Source organism: Electrophorus electricus, unplaced genomic scaffold (genome assembly GCF_041902795.1).
Source record: "Electrophorus electricus isolate QZ-2024a unplaced genomic scaffold, ASM4190279v1 Scaffold96, whole genome shotgun sequence".
In the NCBI taxonomy this organism is placed as follows: domain Eukaryota; kingdom Metazoa; phylum Chordata; class Actinopteri; order Gymnotiformes; family Gymnotidae; genus Electrophorus; species Electrophorus electricus.
The window spans coordinates 1-18,495 of record NW_027658813.1 but is presented as its reverse complement, the minus strand read 5'-3'; positions in this window follow the sequence as shown (position 1 = coordinate 18,495).

The following is an 18,495-nucleotide window of genomic DNA, read 5'->3' as shown; positions in this document are numbered from 1 at the left end:
AAACTACATCTTTGGGTCCTATTTTTCCTTACAACATCCTCCATGTGTCTCTCCATCCTACACCTCCTGGTTCTTCTGCTTGTGTGTGTGTGTTCAGTCACTCTCCTTGCATTCAACCAACCAGCAGGTCAGCAGGTGTAGTGTTACGATAGAAATGACAAGTCACCATTTACTACATAATTAATGTGAAGTAGCCCTATTTTGTTAGAATAACTTGAAAGTAGTCTAAAAATGTCATTTTATTTATTTTATTTTTTTAATGCCCTGGCCAGTATTCTTTGGCTGCACTTTAGGGGGACATTGATTTTATTTTTCAATTTTCATTAGTGATGTCACATACGTCATTGTTTGTATGCAGACCTCTACAGGATTTTATATTTGAAGGTTCAGTTTTACAACTAGCTGACTGGGGATTTAGGAACGACAATATCACAATATTTTTTACTAATATCAGCCTTTATCCAGTAGACTCAGTATAATGTGCAAACAGCAGTAAGATGTTGTAAAGGGATTGTGGGGCAAAACATGGGTGCAAATTCACAGAGCTGATGGACCTGGAATGTGGAACAGGTTGCACTGAATGGTGGGAGATGCTAGAGTGACGCTGAAAGGACAAAAGCTGAATGTGACATCATCAGGAACAAGGCGCGATTAACAGTACTCATTAAGTGACGATTTATTAATGAAACACACAAAGAAAACAAAGCAGCTTCAAATAGAAGCAAAAGAAAATAAATGAAAATAAAATAAAATTAAAAACAAGCAGGAACGCTACTAAATGGTGGGCAGGCTCAGCAAAGCCTGTAACAGCAGGGTTAGGGACCATCAGTAGGGTCAGAGCTGATGAGATAGCACCTCTTTTATATCTGAGGTCAATTTTTCAACTAGGAGTGAGATATTGTATTTATTTGATGCTATGAGTTTATGTATTTGTGTTAACATTTTCTGAGGTTTAATTTAGTGTAGTTATATATATGGCTAGGGGGAGTATGGTTACAAAAGTGTCTGATATTGACTGTTTTCTTTAAAACATCTTTGTACAAATTGAAAGTGACAGTTATCTGGTATGTTGTATTTTTCTGACGTCAAAGAAAATACCAGAGAATAACTGTGCCCGGCTGATTATACCTCTCTGCCTCCATGTGCAAAATACAAAGGGTTTGTTATTGATTAAAAACATGGGATTGTTCCATAAAGTTTGATCATAGGGAGAATAGATGCAATTAAGAATTTTGTTTGAAATCTACCAAGTATTCAAGGTAGTACTTATTGTATTGTATTCATAACATTTCAATTTTTTAATAATTTTGTTTATGAATGGAATGCTATTGATGCCTACTTCTTGAATTAAGCTCCTCAATGTCTAATCATGATTGGTTTAAATTACTTGTCCAGTGTCTGATGTAAAGCAATTGGTGGGAAAAGAAGTAGTAATAAAAATTTGTATTAATAAATAAATTTAATTTTGAGGTTGACATTCAGGTACATGCTGATGGCAAACACCTAGAAATCACAGAGGGGGAGAGTTAGAGAGTTAGTGTGCACCTTCTGCAGTTGTTTGACACATTTAGGTCCTTTTCAGGATACGAGATTAACTGGTCCAACTTTTCCAACTGGTCAGCTCTTACATCTTTGAACAACATGGCCAGTTCAATTTAACTACCCTCCTTATTTCCTGTTAATGATTCATTTAAATACCCGGGGTTTGATTCTTTCTTCTTTATCAGTGATGGCAATGGACAATTTTCACACCTTGCTGCAAAAAATTGAGATGATTTATATAGGTGGAGCTCACTGAGAACATCTCTGGGATAAAAATGAATATACTTCTACAACTCAGCTATCATTTTTACATACTCCTGATTTACCTCCCACTCCCTGTATAAATGACATAGGCTACCGTGATTTGGGCTGGCATTTCAACAAGCAAAATGGCTCAGTTTTTTGGCTTGATACATCATTGTTTATTCAAAAAACCTTTTTCCATAACTCTTTTTCACATTTTGACTTTAGCAATATTCTGACTTTTCCATCTCATCCTAGCGTAAAAATCTTTTTGTGATATTTGGGTGTTTGGGCTTTTTCCAATTCTGCAAAAACTTTGTGGACAGAAACCCCACTACTGATGGTGTCTAACCCTGTTGAGGGTCCCTAACCCTACTGATGGTCCCTAAACCTGCTGATGGTGCCTAACCGAGTTTACGGAGGCAGTAGGAGGGTTTATTGGAAAACTGGTGGACGAAATGATTCCAAGAGCCACCATAAAGACATTTCCCAACCAGGGTGAGAAAAAAACCATCTGCAAGCCTCTGAACTCTCACACTACTGCCTACAACGTGGGGCTCATCAGGAACATGAACAAGTACAAGTCTGTGGCATACGGAAAGCACAGGGCGGTGAGAGAGCTGAATCAGCGCTATGGGAGGAAACTAGAGTCACAGTTCCAGCAGAGTGGCTCTAGATCCCTGTGGCATGGACTATGGATAGATACATAAATATATATACCTACAGAGAGACAGATAGACACAAACCTACCGATAAATACCTGCAGATGGATGGACAGATACATACATAAATATACATACCTATAGATAGATAGATAGACACATACCTACCGATACGTACCTATAGATGGATAGACAGATACATAAACAACTATACATACCTAAAGAGCGATAGATAGATACATACCTATCAATACATACCTGCAGATAGATAAAAACATAGATACATACCTGCAGATGGATAGACATATACATACATAACAATACATAACTATAGAGAGAGATAGATAGGTACATACCTACCAATACATACGTGCAGATAGATAAATACATAGATACATACTTTCTGATACATACCTGTAGATGGATAGACAAATACATACATAACTATACATACCTATAGACAAATAGATAGATACATACCTACCGATACGTACCTATAGATAGCTATCTATAGGTACGTATCGGTAGGTATGTATCTATCTATTTGTCTATACAGATACATAAATAACTATACATACCTAAAGAGAGATAGATAGATACATACTTACCGATACATACATGAAGATAGATAAATACATAGATACATACTTACCAATACAGACCTGCAGATGGATAGACAGATTCATACATAGCTATACATACCTATAGAGAGAGAGATAGATAAATACCTACAGATACATACATGCAGACAGATAATACATAGATACATACTTACCGATACATACCTGTAGATGGATAGACAGATACATGCATTACAATACATACCTTTAGATAAATACATAGATACATACTTACCGATACATACCTGTAGGTGGATAGACAGATACATACAAAACTATACATACCTACAGACAGATAGATAGATATATACCTACCGATACGTACCTGCGGATAGATAAATACATAGATACATACTTACTGATACATGCCTGCAGATGGACAGACAGATTCATACATAACTATACATACCTATAGAGAGAGAGATAGATAAATACCTACAGATACGTACGTACGTATAGATGGACAGACAGATACATAAACAACTATACATACCTAAAGAGACAGACAGATACATACCTATCGATACATACCTGCAGATAGATATATAGATATACACTTACCGATACATACGTGCAGATGGACAGACAGATATATACATAACTATACATACCTATAGACAGATAGATAGATACATATCTACCGATACATACATAACAATACATACCTATAGAGAGATAGACAGATACATACCTACCGATACATACATGCAGATAGAGAAATAGATACATACGTAGCGATACATGCGTGCAGATGGACAGACAGAATCATACATAACTATACATACCTGTAGAGAGAGAGAGATAGATAAATACCTACAATTACATACCCATAGATGGAAAGACAGATACATAAACAACTATACATACCTAAAGAGAGATAGAGATACATACTTACCGATACATACCTGCAGATAGATAAATACATAGATACATACTTACTGATACATGCCTGCAGATGGACAGACAGATTCATACATAACTATACATACCTATAGAGAGAGAGAGAGATAAATACCTACAGATATGTACCTATAGATGTATAGACAGATACATAAACAACTATACATACCTAAAGAGAGAGCGACATATACATACCTATCGATACATACCTGCAGATAGAAAAATACATAGACACCTACTTACCAATACATACCTGCAGATGGATAGACAGATACCTACATAACAATACATACCTATAGAGAGATAGATAGATACATACCTAGCGATACATACCTGCAGACAGATAAACACATAGATATACACTTACCGATACATACCTGTAGGTGGATACACAGGTACATACATAACTTTACATATCAATAGAGAGATAGATAGATACATACCTACCGATACATACGTGCAGATAGATAAATACATAGATACATACTTACCGATACATACCTGTAGGTGGCCAGACAGATACATACATAACAATACATAACTATAGACAGATAGATAGATACATACCTACCGATACGTACCTGAGGATACATACATAACTATACATACCTACAGAGAGATATATAGATACATACCTACCGATACCTACATGCAGATAGATAAATACATAGATACATACCTAGCGATACATAACTGCAGACAGATAAATATATACACTTACCGATACATACCTGCAGATGGACAGACAGATATAGACAGAACTATACATACCTATAGACAGATAGATAGATACATACCTACCGATACGTACCTATAGATGGATAGACAAATACATAAACAACTATACATACCTAAAGAGAGACAGACAGATACATACCTATCGATACATACCTGCAGATAGATAAATACATAGATATACACTTACCGATACATACCTGCAGATGGACAGAGATATATACATAACTATACATACCTGTATAGAGAGAGAGATAGATAAATACCTACAGTTACATACCCATAGATGGATAGACAGATCCATAAACAACTATACATACCTAAAGAGAGATAGATAGATACATACTTACCGATACATACGTGCAGATAGATAAATGCATAGATACATACTTACCGATACATACCTGTAGGTGGATAGACAGATATATACATAACTATACATACCGACAGACAGATAGATAGATACATACCTACCGATACATACATGCAGATATATAAATACATAGATACATACCTGCAGATGGACAGACAGATATATACATAACTATACATACCTATAGATAGATAGATAGATAGATAGATAGATAGATAGAGATAGATACATACCTACCGATACGTACCTATAGATGTATAGACAGATACATAAACAACTATACATACCTAAAGAGAGATAGATAGATACATACCTACTGATACATACCTGCAGATAGAAAAATACATAGACACCTACTTACCAATACATACCTGCAGAAGGATAGACAGATACATACATAACAATACATACCTATAGAGAGATAGATAGATACACACCTACCGATACATACGTGCAGATAGATAAATACATAGATACATACTTACCGATACATACCTATAGATGGATAGACAGATATGTATGGTTATGTATGTATCAATAGAGAGGTAGATAGATACATACCTACCGATACGTACCTATAGATGGATAGACAGATACATAAACAACTATACATACCTAAAGAGAGATAGATAGATACATACCTACTGATACATACCTGCAGATAGAAAAATACATAGACACCTACTTACCAATACATACCTGCAGAAGGATAGACAGATACATACATAACAATACATACCTATAGAGAGATAGATAGATACACACCTACCGATACATACGTGCAGATAGATAAATACATAGATACATACTTACCGATACATACCTATAGATGGATAGACAGATATGTATGGTTATGTATGTATCAATAGAGAGGTAGATAGATACATACCTACCGATACGTACCTATAGATGGATAGACAGATACATAAACAACTATACATACCTAAAGAGAGATAGACCTATCTAGAGATACCTATCGATACATACCTGCAGATACATAAATACATAGCTACATACTTATCAATACATACCTGCAGATGGATAGACAGATACATACAAAACAACACATACCTATAGAGAGATAGATAGATACATACCTACCGATACATACTTACAGATAGATTACATATATACATACTTACCAATACATACCTATAGATGGATAGGCAGATACATACATAACTATACATATCAATAGAGAGATAGATAGATACATACCTACCGATACATACATGCTGATAGATAAAAACATATACATACTTACCAATGCATACCTGCAGATGGATAGATACATACCTATAGATACATACCTGCAGACAAATAGCTAGATCCATACTTACTGATACATACCTGTAGATGGATAGACAGATACATACCTACCAATACATACCTACAGATAGATACATATATACCTACTGATACATATGTATAGATAGATACTTACAGTGAGAGAGATAGATACCTACCAATACATACCTACAGATGGACAGATGCTTACCTACCAATACATACCTGCAGATAGATATAGTTACATACCTACCGATATAGATAGATAGAGCGATAGATACATACATACATACAGACACATAGATACAGATAGATGCATACATACATACGTACATACACAGATAGATAGATAGACACTTACATACAGATACATACATACATACATACATAGATACATCCAAACATACATACGTACATAGATACATACATACATATATACATACATACAGATACATAGTTACAGATGGATACATACATACAATCATACACAGATACATATTTACAGATAGATAGATAGATACAGATACATAGTTACAGATACATAGATACATACATACAGATACAAACATACATACGTACATAGATAGATAGATACATACATAAATACAAACAAGCATACATAGATACATAGTTACAGATGGATACATACATACATACATACATACATACAAATACATAGTTAGATAGATACATACATACATACACAGATACATAGTTACATACGTACATAGATACATAGATACATACATACATACAGATACGTACGTACATACATACGCAGATAGATAGATAGATAGATAGATAGATAGATAGATAGATAGATAGATACATACATACATACACAGATACAGTACAGATACTTACATACATACACAGATACAGATACAGATACATAGATACACAGATAGATACATACATACATAGATACAGATAGATACGTACATAAATAGATACATAGTTACAGATAGATAGATAGATAGATACATACATACATACATACACACACAGATACATAATTACAGATACACAGATGCATACATACATAGATAGATACATACAAACATACAAAAGTAATTAGATACACGTAGGAAGACAAAGAAGAATTTTAGGTCTACCTTTGATATCGAAGAAATCAAGAATTGTCCTAACTATCCAATATGAGGAAAAGGCACGCAATCGTTATTTTGCAGTGTCGGTTTGCGCTCTGACCGTAATGTCAACACCGCGTGCAGTCGGACCTTTATAAAATAACTTGTTCTATTCTGTCTCACACACACACACACACACACACACACACACACACACACACACACACACACACACAGTGACGTCATATACACCACTGTGTCGTTTTAGCGTGATTAAAATAGGCTACTCACAGGACTGTTACGGATCTTTTGCTTTGACTAGCTAGGTTAGCTAAATCAGCTAGGTTAGCTAGCTAGCTAACTATTCGACGAAACTGAGTATACAAACGCAATGGTAAAAACCTGTGGTAAAAAGACCAAAACCTTAAGTAAATTGTTAACTGTTAAAAAATAGATTTCTAAAGCCTGGATTATGAAATATTGGGAGATAGAGGCGACAATGCAGCGCTAAAGACAAAAAAGCAATTTTAACCGCAGTTATGAGTGGCAGCACCAGCAATCGCAGGTGTGAGTGGCATTATATTTACATTTACCCTCCACATCCTTTGTGTCTGTATATTCGTCCTCGATGCGTCCAGTACACCATCTCCAGAAACGCCTCATTTTTCCTCTGTCCTCTTCAGTGACTTTCCACAGACTGATTTGTAAAGGTGTTCATGGGATTCCCCTCACATGTGACATCAGGCCACAGGACATATGGGGTTCTAAAGTTCCAAGAGTGTAGATGAGTTGTTTTTCTTTGAATTTCCTAATTTCATTGCTGCCATAGCAACAACTGGCAATGCAAACAGACGTGTCATTAATGCAGTGACTCTACCTCAACCTGGATTGATTAACCATGTACGGCTCACCGGAGACTGTGATACATATAACATCCCAAAGTGTACTTCATTCTGAGCAAAATCTAACTAGCCTCATTACTGCTGAACTATGAGGGGCCCTTTAGGGAGAAATCAGGGAAACACGACTTGTACATACATATGAAACATTTTCACATAAATAGCCTACTACTTACATTTGTGTATAATAATTTAAACTTGCATATACACGCACTTGCCCACTCAATCCCTGGTGCGTAAACATAGAGTTGCACTATGCTTATGTTGGTATGGGGATGTCTGTGTGTATATAACAATTTTCTGTGCGCCCGGAAGTCATTTCATTGTAACTTCAAGGCAGATATTTAACATGTGTACAGTGCGTATAATAGACAGAGGAAGACTGTTGAACTATTAATATTACGACAGTTATTGACATTTGTGTAATAAGTAGTGCTTCTCTTAATGACAAATGTAACTTTAGAATTGTGTGCTTTATATTGTTTGGAGGAACTTTTTCTTCTCATTTAGAAATATGTTCACTAAGTGCTCAGATTGTCTTATTATTTATTATGCTCAGTCTCAGCATTTTTGGCAGATTTCACCACGTTATTACGAACGTGGATACGTCATCTTATAATTATAAGCAGTGTGAGATGTGAAGCTAAGCGAATCACATGTGCAGAATTTCTAACAATAGCCTGTTTTGTATAGCCTGGCTAACTGACCAATCAGTGAAATTAAATGTGGCTGCTGAGCTTGTTGCAGCTGGGTCAATTTAATTTGATTTAATTGTGTTTAATTTTAAACTCAGCTGCGTGCCATGAGACACAAGTTAATCTGAGCATTTTTTTTTGTTCTAGCTGTAAGATAACGCCGACTTAACCTAGCCATGTTTTAGTTCGCTTGAAATAATTGAGGTTCATCGCTAGAGGGTGCTGTTCACTTTTTTTCTTTTTTCTTTTTGTATTATTGATCAGGAAAAAACTGAAATAGATGAGGTGGACGTTTTCTATGTATGATATGGAATTTGAGTATATGAGTGAATGTTACTATGTAAATGTGTAAGAATTTGTGGATAAGATTATTATGAGATTATTTATAATCAAACGACTACATTATACAACCACATCTTCCTTTTATTTACATATAATACAGATATTTTATTTACAGAGCAGCTCCTCATTGGTTCAGCTCAGAAGCTTCTTTTTGATGTCCTCTTTCTCCAGGTACTCCTGCAGAATTTGTAGATAAGATTATTATGAGATTATTTATAATCAAATGACTACACTATGCAACCACATCTTCCTTTTATTTACATATTATACAGATATTTACAGATATTTATATTTTACTTACAGAGCAGCTCCTCATTGGTTTGGCTCAGAAGCTTCTTTTCAATGTCCTCTTTCTCCAGGTAGTCCTGCAGTTTAGGCATCTCATCTGCCAACCGCCTGAGGGCAGAAGAGACGTGGTGTGAAGCTTAGCCTGCTGTTAAAGGCTACAGATATAGTACATCTGTGAGGCTAAAAGCGCTTATTATATGAAGCCTTATAGAGGTCATTTGGAATGATCTCTTTCGATCAACCCTAATGTAACCCTTACAAACTTTCATGAACTCATTTGAATAACACTACCATAGCCCTTAAGAACTTTCCTAAAATTTTTTAGGATGTTCTGAACAGATTATCTCTTAAAGGTTAAATCCCTCAAAGGTCTTAGTCCTGCTCATCCCACATGCTGATGTGTGAGTGAAACAGTGCAGAGGTGTAGAGACCTGGACTTGGCGGCATGCAGGGCTTTCCTGGCAATTAGTGCTGCCGGAGAATCAGAACATGCTTCCACATCCAGTATATTTTACTCCAGTTATTCTTTTTATGAGCCTACACACACACACACACACACACACACACACACACACACACACACACACACACCACACATTGGCTTTTACTTTGCTTAAAAAAGGAGGGAAGATAGGTTAAAAAAGAAAATATTGTGCACTGACCATAACTCTATTAACATGCTCACTCAGAGTTAACACAGATCACCACACGGGGGTGATGTCCGAGTTGAAATACCTTTGAATATAATTTACTTGAATATCAGTTTTCCTTCAATCCGGCAATGGTCATTTTCATGTGTCTTACTTGCCTGTTTTATGCTTATTCATATCCCCCAAAAGTCTGTTTAGACAAGCGGTACGTTTAAGCTCTTTCGTGGTGCATTTGACATACGAGTTTATCTTTTGCTCATAATGCATTAATGACATTTACCATCTCCAGTTAACAATTTACTTCAGGTTTTGGTCTTTTTACACAGGTTTTTACCATAGCGTTTGTGTACTCAGTTTCGTCGAATAGTTAGCTAGCTAACCTAGTGCCTGTGTGTGTGATAGTTAGGACAACTCTTGATTTCTTCGATATCAAAGGTAGACCTAAAATTCTTCTTTATGTCTTTCTGTGTGCATGTATGTTTGTATGTATCTATCTCTCTATAGGTATGTATTGTTATGTATGTATCTGTTTATCCATCTACAGGTATGTATCGGTAACGTACCGATGGATAGACAGTGAGGGAAGCCCATTGTAGGTATGTGACCTACAACCTTCACCTGTCTGTCTTTAAGTGGGTTTCCCCTAAGGCTGGATTTTAAGGCCCTGTTTTGGGTCTACACTGAACACCATCAGTCCATCCAACAGTCCATCATCTTAGCCATTCATCTACCCACCTCTGCCCTGAAGTCATTCCCCTCAGTCCTAGCTTAGCTAGGTCCTCCCTCCTTGTTTGATCAATCTCCCTCTCTTTTTCTATCTAGCTCTTTGTTTTTTCACATTGCACAAGAAACGTTTGTGCGCAATTAGACACGCACGCACGCACGCACGCACGCACAAACACGCACACACACTCGTGCTCACACGCACACACTCGCGCGCACACACACACACACACATGCACATGTGTACACACACACACATATGCTGTACTGACTCTGTAGTCTAACTCAGAGCATTTTAAATTTAAAAAATTCCATTGAGATTAAGCTGCAAAACCACATCTTTAATTTGAGAAATTAACATCAATAATGGATGAACTATACAATAATAACTGCTCAGTTTGTTCTGAATCCTCTTATTTAACGGGACCATGAGTAACTGGCCCCATGGCTGCTTGTTTCTCAGCCAGCTGTTTGTCATTACGTTATTAGATCCTGCACTAGAGAGCTAGCAAAGGTCTAGAACAAACCCATTTAATACACAAAAAGGTCTGGACTAAACGCCTTCACATCACTTAGAGTGTGGCCTCCTTATAGACTGTCTTGTAGGTGTAGTGATGGAGTACCAAACTCCCTCTCATTAACTGTAAACCTGGAATGTATTTATGATGGCCAGTAACCTGAATTTCCAACACCCTAGACAATGCAGACTCAGTACGGTATGCTGCCTTCTCTATTCAATTGCCGTTAAGGGTTCTTATTGATGGGTTGGGATTATAGAATTATGGTGTATTAACAGATTATTGCTTCTGTGTGCTTTGGATGACATGCCCAAATCCACCTGAATATGTCAAAGCCAATCCAGGTGGTGTTTATATGAGTAAGGTTTATATGAGTAATCTTCATCACTGCCCACTGGTTCTCTGGCAGCTCCAAGCGCAGACATGACGAGCGTGAAGAAGTGGGCGCCTTCGCCTCTCCGGGTCCTACACCTGTCCGCCAGGCTCTTCTCACACCCACGCGCTTCCAGTCAGTGGGGGCGGCCTCCCACGACCCCCGCCCACAGCACTTCTCGCGGACGTGCAATGCTGTGCACTTCCTGTGTCAAATGTATGGGTTCGGCGTGCCACTCTACAACGTGCGCTATCATACCAACACCAATGGCTTACTCTGTGTCAACTACAGCGTGCTGGTACCAGGGTTATCCGAACCGTTCTGCGGTGCTGCCGAAGTTCTCCCCTGCCCCAACAACAACAACATGGAGGAGGAGGCCCACCACACCGCAAGGCCATGGGTCATGCCTAGAGTTACTGCTGTTACTTCTCAGTTTGAATAAGCTTGGTTCATTTTGTTGTTTGAATTCTCATGTTTACCGATGTTTTATGTTGTGTTTTTTCTTAAGTTGTATAATGTTTTAATTATGCAGTAAGAGTTTCCAGTTTGTAAAGGCTTTTTGTGGTTTTTGCATGTAGATGAGTTCACAATTTTGACTGTGTTGCACATTAAAAAAGAAAGTTGTTGGATACATTTCTCCCTCTTTTCCCACAGATATTAAAAATGTTTTCATTGACTGGGGGGGGGGGGTTTACACCTGTCAAAGCGTAATGCAAGTGTCCTAATGTGAGCTTGGGCAGGACAGAAACCTCCCATGGAGCAGAACAGCAAAAGCTCGTTTAATTTTCATTTTCAGTAGGTATACAGACCGTGAAAATGGGGCTTCTGGCTTTTTGGGTTTTAAGCAGGAAGTGTCAGAAAAGTTACCACAGGGATAACTGACTTGTGGCGGCCAAGCGTTCATAGCGACGTCGCTTTTTGATCCTTCGATGTCGGCTCTTCCCATGATTGCGAAGCAGAATTCACCAAGCGTTGGGTTGTTCACTCACTAACAGGGAACGTGAGGTGGGTTTAGACCGTCATGAGACAGGTTAGTTTTACCCTACTGATGATGTGATGTTGCAACAGTAATCCTGCTCAGTATGAGAGGAACCGCAGGTTCAGACATTTGGTGCGTGTGGGATTATGACTGAACGCCTCCAAATCAGAATCCTCCCGGACCCCAGTGAGCAAAGACACGTGTGAACGGACCAGGGATTCAGCTGCAAAGCATGTTTGTGGAGAACCTGGTGCTAATTGACCTTAAATGACCTGATTCTGGGCCAGGTTCTTGTGAGTGGCAGAGCAGCTACGTTGCTGCGATCCATTGAAAATTAGCCCTTGATCCAATCTAAGAGGTTTAGCCCGAGGAGGGGGGCTTAAGTGTGGTCCCTAAAGGGTCGGCTGGTGCGCTGCATTCCTGGAGGTCTGGAGCTCCGGAATGTAGCATGGGACATGGTGAGGAGTGTGTCCAGGTGAGTATGTGCTGTGCTGGGCATGAGTGATGGAGCGTAGTGCCCTGGAGGTATGGATGTTCCATAAGGGGAAATGATGTGGAGTGTGCCCAGGTGAGGATGCACTTAGTCGAAGCTTTCTCTCTCCTCCTGCCGTATACTCCCCAACTCGTTGCAGTGCCGACGTAGAGCATGTGGCCGCACGTTTGCTTGCAGCGTCCAGTATTAGTATATCCTATACACACAAACCCCATTCAACCGCCCAGCACGGCTGTCAGAGGGGGTGTGTGACTGTCGATCTACAACAGGTGGTAGTAACACTGAAAGAACTTTTTTAAAGCCAGAATTTACCGAATTTATTTTTTCACATTACATTCTATATTACATAAAGTCATTTACTTCAGATCTCAAGGCAGAGCTGTATGGCAAATAGTAAATTGTTAATACAGATTTTTTTTTTGTATTATTAATAGGTTAATAATATTAGTTTATTCGATCAAGTAGGCTAACGCTGGGTATTGTTAACACCATCAACTACAATGTGTTTATTTCCTTACCTTTATTTACATTCTGAGTGTAAAATCTCATATTTACGTAAACATTCACATAAAAGATTCACAATCTTTTCATCATGAGTGGGCATACAGAGAAACCGCTTTCCCAACGCGTCAGTCCGACGGGACCCCAGAGTTTAGAGCATGGACCCCTTCAGTGCACTGGTAGCCTTTACCAGAGCTGAGCTCAAGACCTGCTCCACTGGGTTGAGCTCCGGTCCCGGTGACCAGAACAATTTAATCAAATGTGTTGTGTTTTTTGTTCCTCTCCAAGATGTTTCAGACGCCGATATTCAGATTTGAGTCTGAGCAAGTTGAGAAACCCACTATGAGGGTTTCTGGGTGCTCTGGAGGAGCATTCAGAAGTACTTGTGACTAGAGAAACACAGCCAACCACATAAACAAGAAATAATGTCAGTAATGTTTGCGGCAGGTGTTTCAAATGTGCCCAGACTCATATTCAAAAATATCCATGTTTCAACAGTTTGAAGGAGGCCATGACACGAACAGTCTGGTGGAAATTCCACAAGATATCAAACTCCACACTCACACAAACTAGTCATTCTCCCATTTGGAACAATCCAGACTTTACCATGAACAAAAATATTAAACTTTACCTCTTGGATAGAAAAAGGCATTACACACCTTAAACATATTTATCATAAGACTTCTTTCATGTCACGCCCACAACTAGCCCCAAAATATGGTATAGAAAGCCCCAGTTCCTACAATACCATCAGCTAAGATCACCTATGTGTTCAAAAATCAATTCCGATACCTACATCCATATCAGATTTTATAAACAAACATTCTTAATTCAAAAAACCTATTATCTAAGATATACAAAATAATAGTGAAATCAAATCTCACAGTTACTCTCCCATCGAGACAATGGGAGGAAGATTTATTACTAGCCCCCGATGCCACAGTTTGGATTAAAATGTGTAATAATAATTACCACATGACAGCAACACTAACCCACAATGTATTCAGTACAAAATAATACAGAGTACATTATACTACACATTGGATGTTTAAAATTGGTTTCACAAGCTCAGCAATCTGTACATATTTTACTCAAAACACAGCTGACGATTACATTCACACCACGTGGCAGAGCACACCTATCAAGCAATTTTGGCAAGTCATCATCACCAACATATCCCATGCTTTAAATAACCATATCCATCCAACACCATCTTTATTTCTCCTAGGAGATATATCATCAACCAATATGACAGGATACTATGTATAACATTATTATATTGATATAATAAAAATATTATTGCAAAAAAACAACAAACAAAAAAAACATACTCATGAACTGGAAAACAAAAAATAATATTAGTGTCACCCAATAGAAAAATCTATTGATAGACTATGTATCAATAGAATAATTCTATTAATTATTAATCAATAACAGAACCGATCATCTAGACTGGACACCATTGATAAAATCCATACAGAGCCAATCCATAAACGATAAATATCACACTCTAATACGTGTACATATACAATCCAACATACATGTACTCGCACATAACCATATATATATATACATACATACATACATACATACATACATACACACACACACACACACACACACACACACACACACACACACACACACACACACACACACACACATCATTCCTGTAATGGTGCAGATGGCGAATACTTAAAAATATTCTATATACATTTTGCGTTTTTCTGTTCATCTGTCTGTCTTTTTTTAATAATAAAGCTCTAAAGGTCCTCTGATGGGGGGTAATAAATTAATATATTTATTTCTCCAGATTTCTAACTCTGAGAGAAAAAAAATGTCCTTTTACAAATTGCACCTCGGCTAGGTTTACATTCCAGGTGATTATTTTAGAATTCAAGGGGAGGAGCTGCAGGAGTTGGAAGAATTAATTAGGAAAAAAGAAGTTATCAGAGCAATAGAGGAATGAAACCCACGCAAGAATCCTAGAGCCGATGGTTTACCTGCTGAATTTCATAAGGTGTGCGTTAGTGAAATTGCTGATCTTCTAGCTGATGTTTTTAATGAAGCATTAGATGGGGGGCAATTGCATGATTCATTTTATCATAGTGTGATATCATTAATATATAAAAAAAGGAGATCCTTGTAAGTTGGATAATTGGAGACAGGTCAGCCTATTAAACTTGGAGTACAAAATTTGTGCAAAAATAATTGTTAATAGGATGTCAGAAATATTGAATGATATCATAGAGTTGGAACAGATATGTGCGATAAGAGTAAGATACATGTGGGATAGTTTAGGAGTAATAAGGAGTTTGGTTATTGAAGGGTCTGAGAGGGATTTTTATATAATAGGACTGGATCAGAAAAAGGCCTTTGATTATATTTCTAGAGACTACTTATGGTGTACATTGGAACATTATGGATTTCCAGAGAGGTTTGTAAATATGATTAAATTATTGTATAGTAAATCAAAAGTACAAATGAATGTTAATGGTGTGTTAACTGAAGATTTTGAAATACATAGAGGGGTTAAACAAGGATGCCCATTGAGTGCTGCATTATATGTCATCGCTATTAGCCCACTATTATATAAAATTAAAAATGATCAGCAATTACAAGGTGTTCACATGTTAGGTATGGAAAGATGGAAAATATCTGCGTACGCAGATGATGTGACGGCTTATGTCAAGAATCAAAATGAGTTTCATATAGTTAAAAGGCACTTTGAAATGTATGAAGTTGTGGCTGGAGCAAAATTAAATGAAAGTAAAAGTGAAGGGGTATGGATAGGAGATGGGCAACCTGTACCAATAGATGTAGAAATAAAAAATGAAATTAAAATATTAGGTTTGATGGTAGTAAATGGTAGATGTAGCGAATGGAATTGGGAGAAAAACGAGTGTGAAATTAAACTAGAATTGGGAAAATGGAGGGTGTCAAACTATAAGACTAGAATACAGGAGGTTAAGACCTTTATTTTTTCGAAATTCTTGTTTTTGGCTATGGTTTTCCCTCCGGATGAGAAATGTATTAAGAGGTTGAATAAAATGTGTGTTCGTTTTATTTGGGGAAATTATGTACAAGTCAAAAGATAAAGGCGGATTAGGGGGAGTTGAGTTAGCTCAGAAATTAGAAAATGCCATTTGCAAAAATGTAACGAAAGCTATATTTCGGAAAGCAATTTGGGTAGGAGATGTAAATCAGTGGAAAGAAAAGAGGCAAGTCAAGGAAACATGCTCCTTATTTTAAATTACTATATGGAGATTTTTTGTTTAAATATAGGCAGCTTAATATTGATTGGAATAAGTCCCCAAATAAAATGATATATAAAACAATACAAGACTGTGATTTTGGGGGAATGTCAATTATAAGGGTCTGACAGTGACAGAATGTGAAACCTGTGTTAAAAATGTACAGTCTAAAAGTATCTCGGAAAATGTTTGAGATACTGCATGGCTTATATCTGTTGGAAGATTGCCTGTACGATGTAAAATTGCATAGCCGATGAAATGATAGAACATATATTACTGCAGTGCACAAGGACTATTGAAATTTGGGAGAAAATGAAAGGTATTGGGTTTAAATGGGATCATAACAGGAAAAGTATTATGTATGGAGTGTTTAATGAGAATTTGACTGAGAATGTGAAGGACCTTTGTTGGATGATTGTTTGTGTGCCAAATTCGAAGATTTGGAAAACACGATGTAAGATGATTATTGAGCAATGTATAATACCTGCAGAAATAGTTTTTAAACAGATTGTGTGTGAGTTAAAAAGGTTGAAGACGTTTGATATGAGAGGAAAAATTCCCTGGACTCTTTGACATATAAATGGATGTATACCTAATTTACAGATGTAAATTGTATTGTTAATTATTAATGTATAGAGTGAAGGTAGTCTGTGTCCTCTGGTAGATATTGTTTGTGAGGTTTTTGTGATGGAGGGTTTGTATTGAATTGAATTGAATTTTCTTAATAAAGTCAATTTAAAAATGGAGAAAGGCGGTCCTAGAAACATTATTTATTTACATGAGCTTTGAACGAGAGAGTGGGATCCATAACTCCAAGATCTTTAACCGTTAGATAAGATGTGATTGGGAGACCATTGAGGTTCATTGAGTAATTAGACAGTGGGGACCTAGCTAACTCTGGGCCTAATAGAAACACCTCTGAATGTCTCCGAATGTTAGAAATTAATTAAAAATACTAATGTCAATGTATTTACGACACATGCATTTAGGACATGTAATTTTTTCAATTATGCTTGCTACAGAATTAACAGTCAAACGTTCAGTGACTTTGCATGCAGAGTTGTAATTCTGCTTATTACTAGAACTGTGGCTAGAATCAAAATCAACGCTAGTGTCGTTCCTAAAGCCATTAGACTCCTGAACTCTGGCTAACTCCAATTCCAATTCAGATTCCAAAATGGGCACTTTTATACATGCTTATAGACAGTCACACACACACACACACACACACACACACACACACACACACACACACACACACATACATACGTACCTACATACATACATACATATCTATACAGACACTCACACATTGTTTTGCATCGGACTA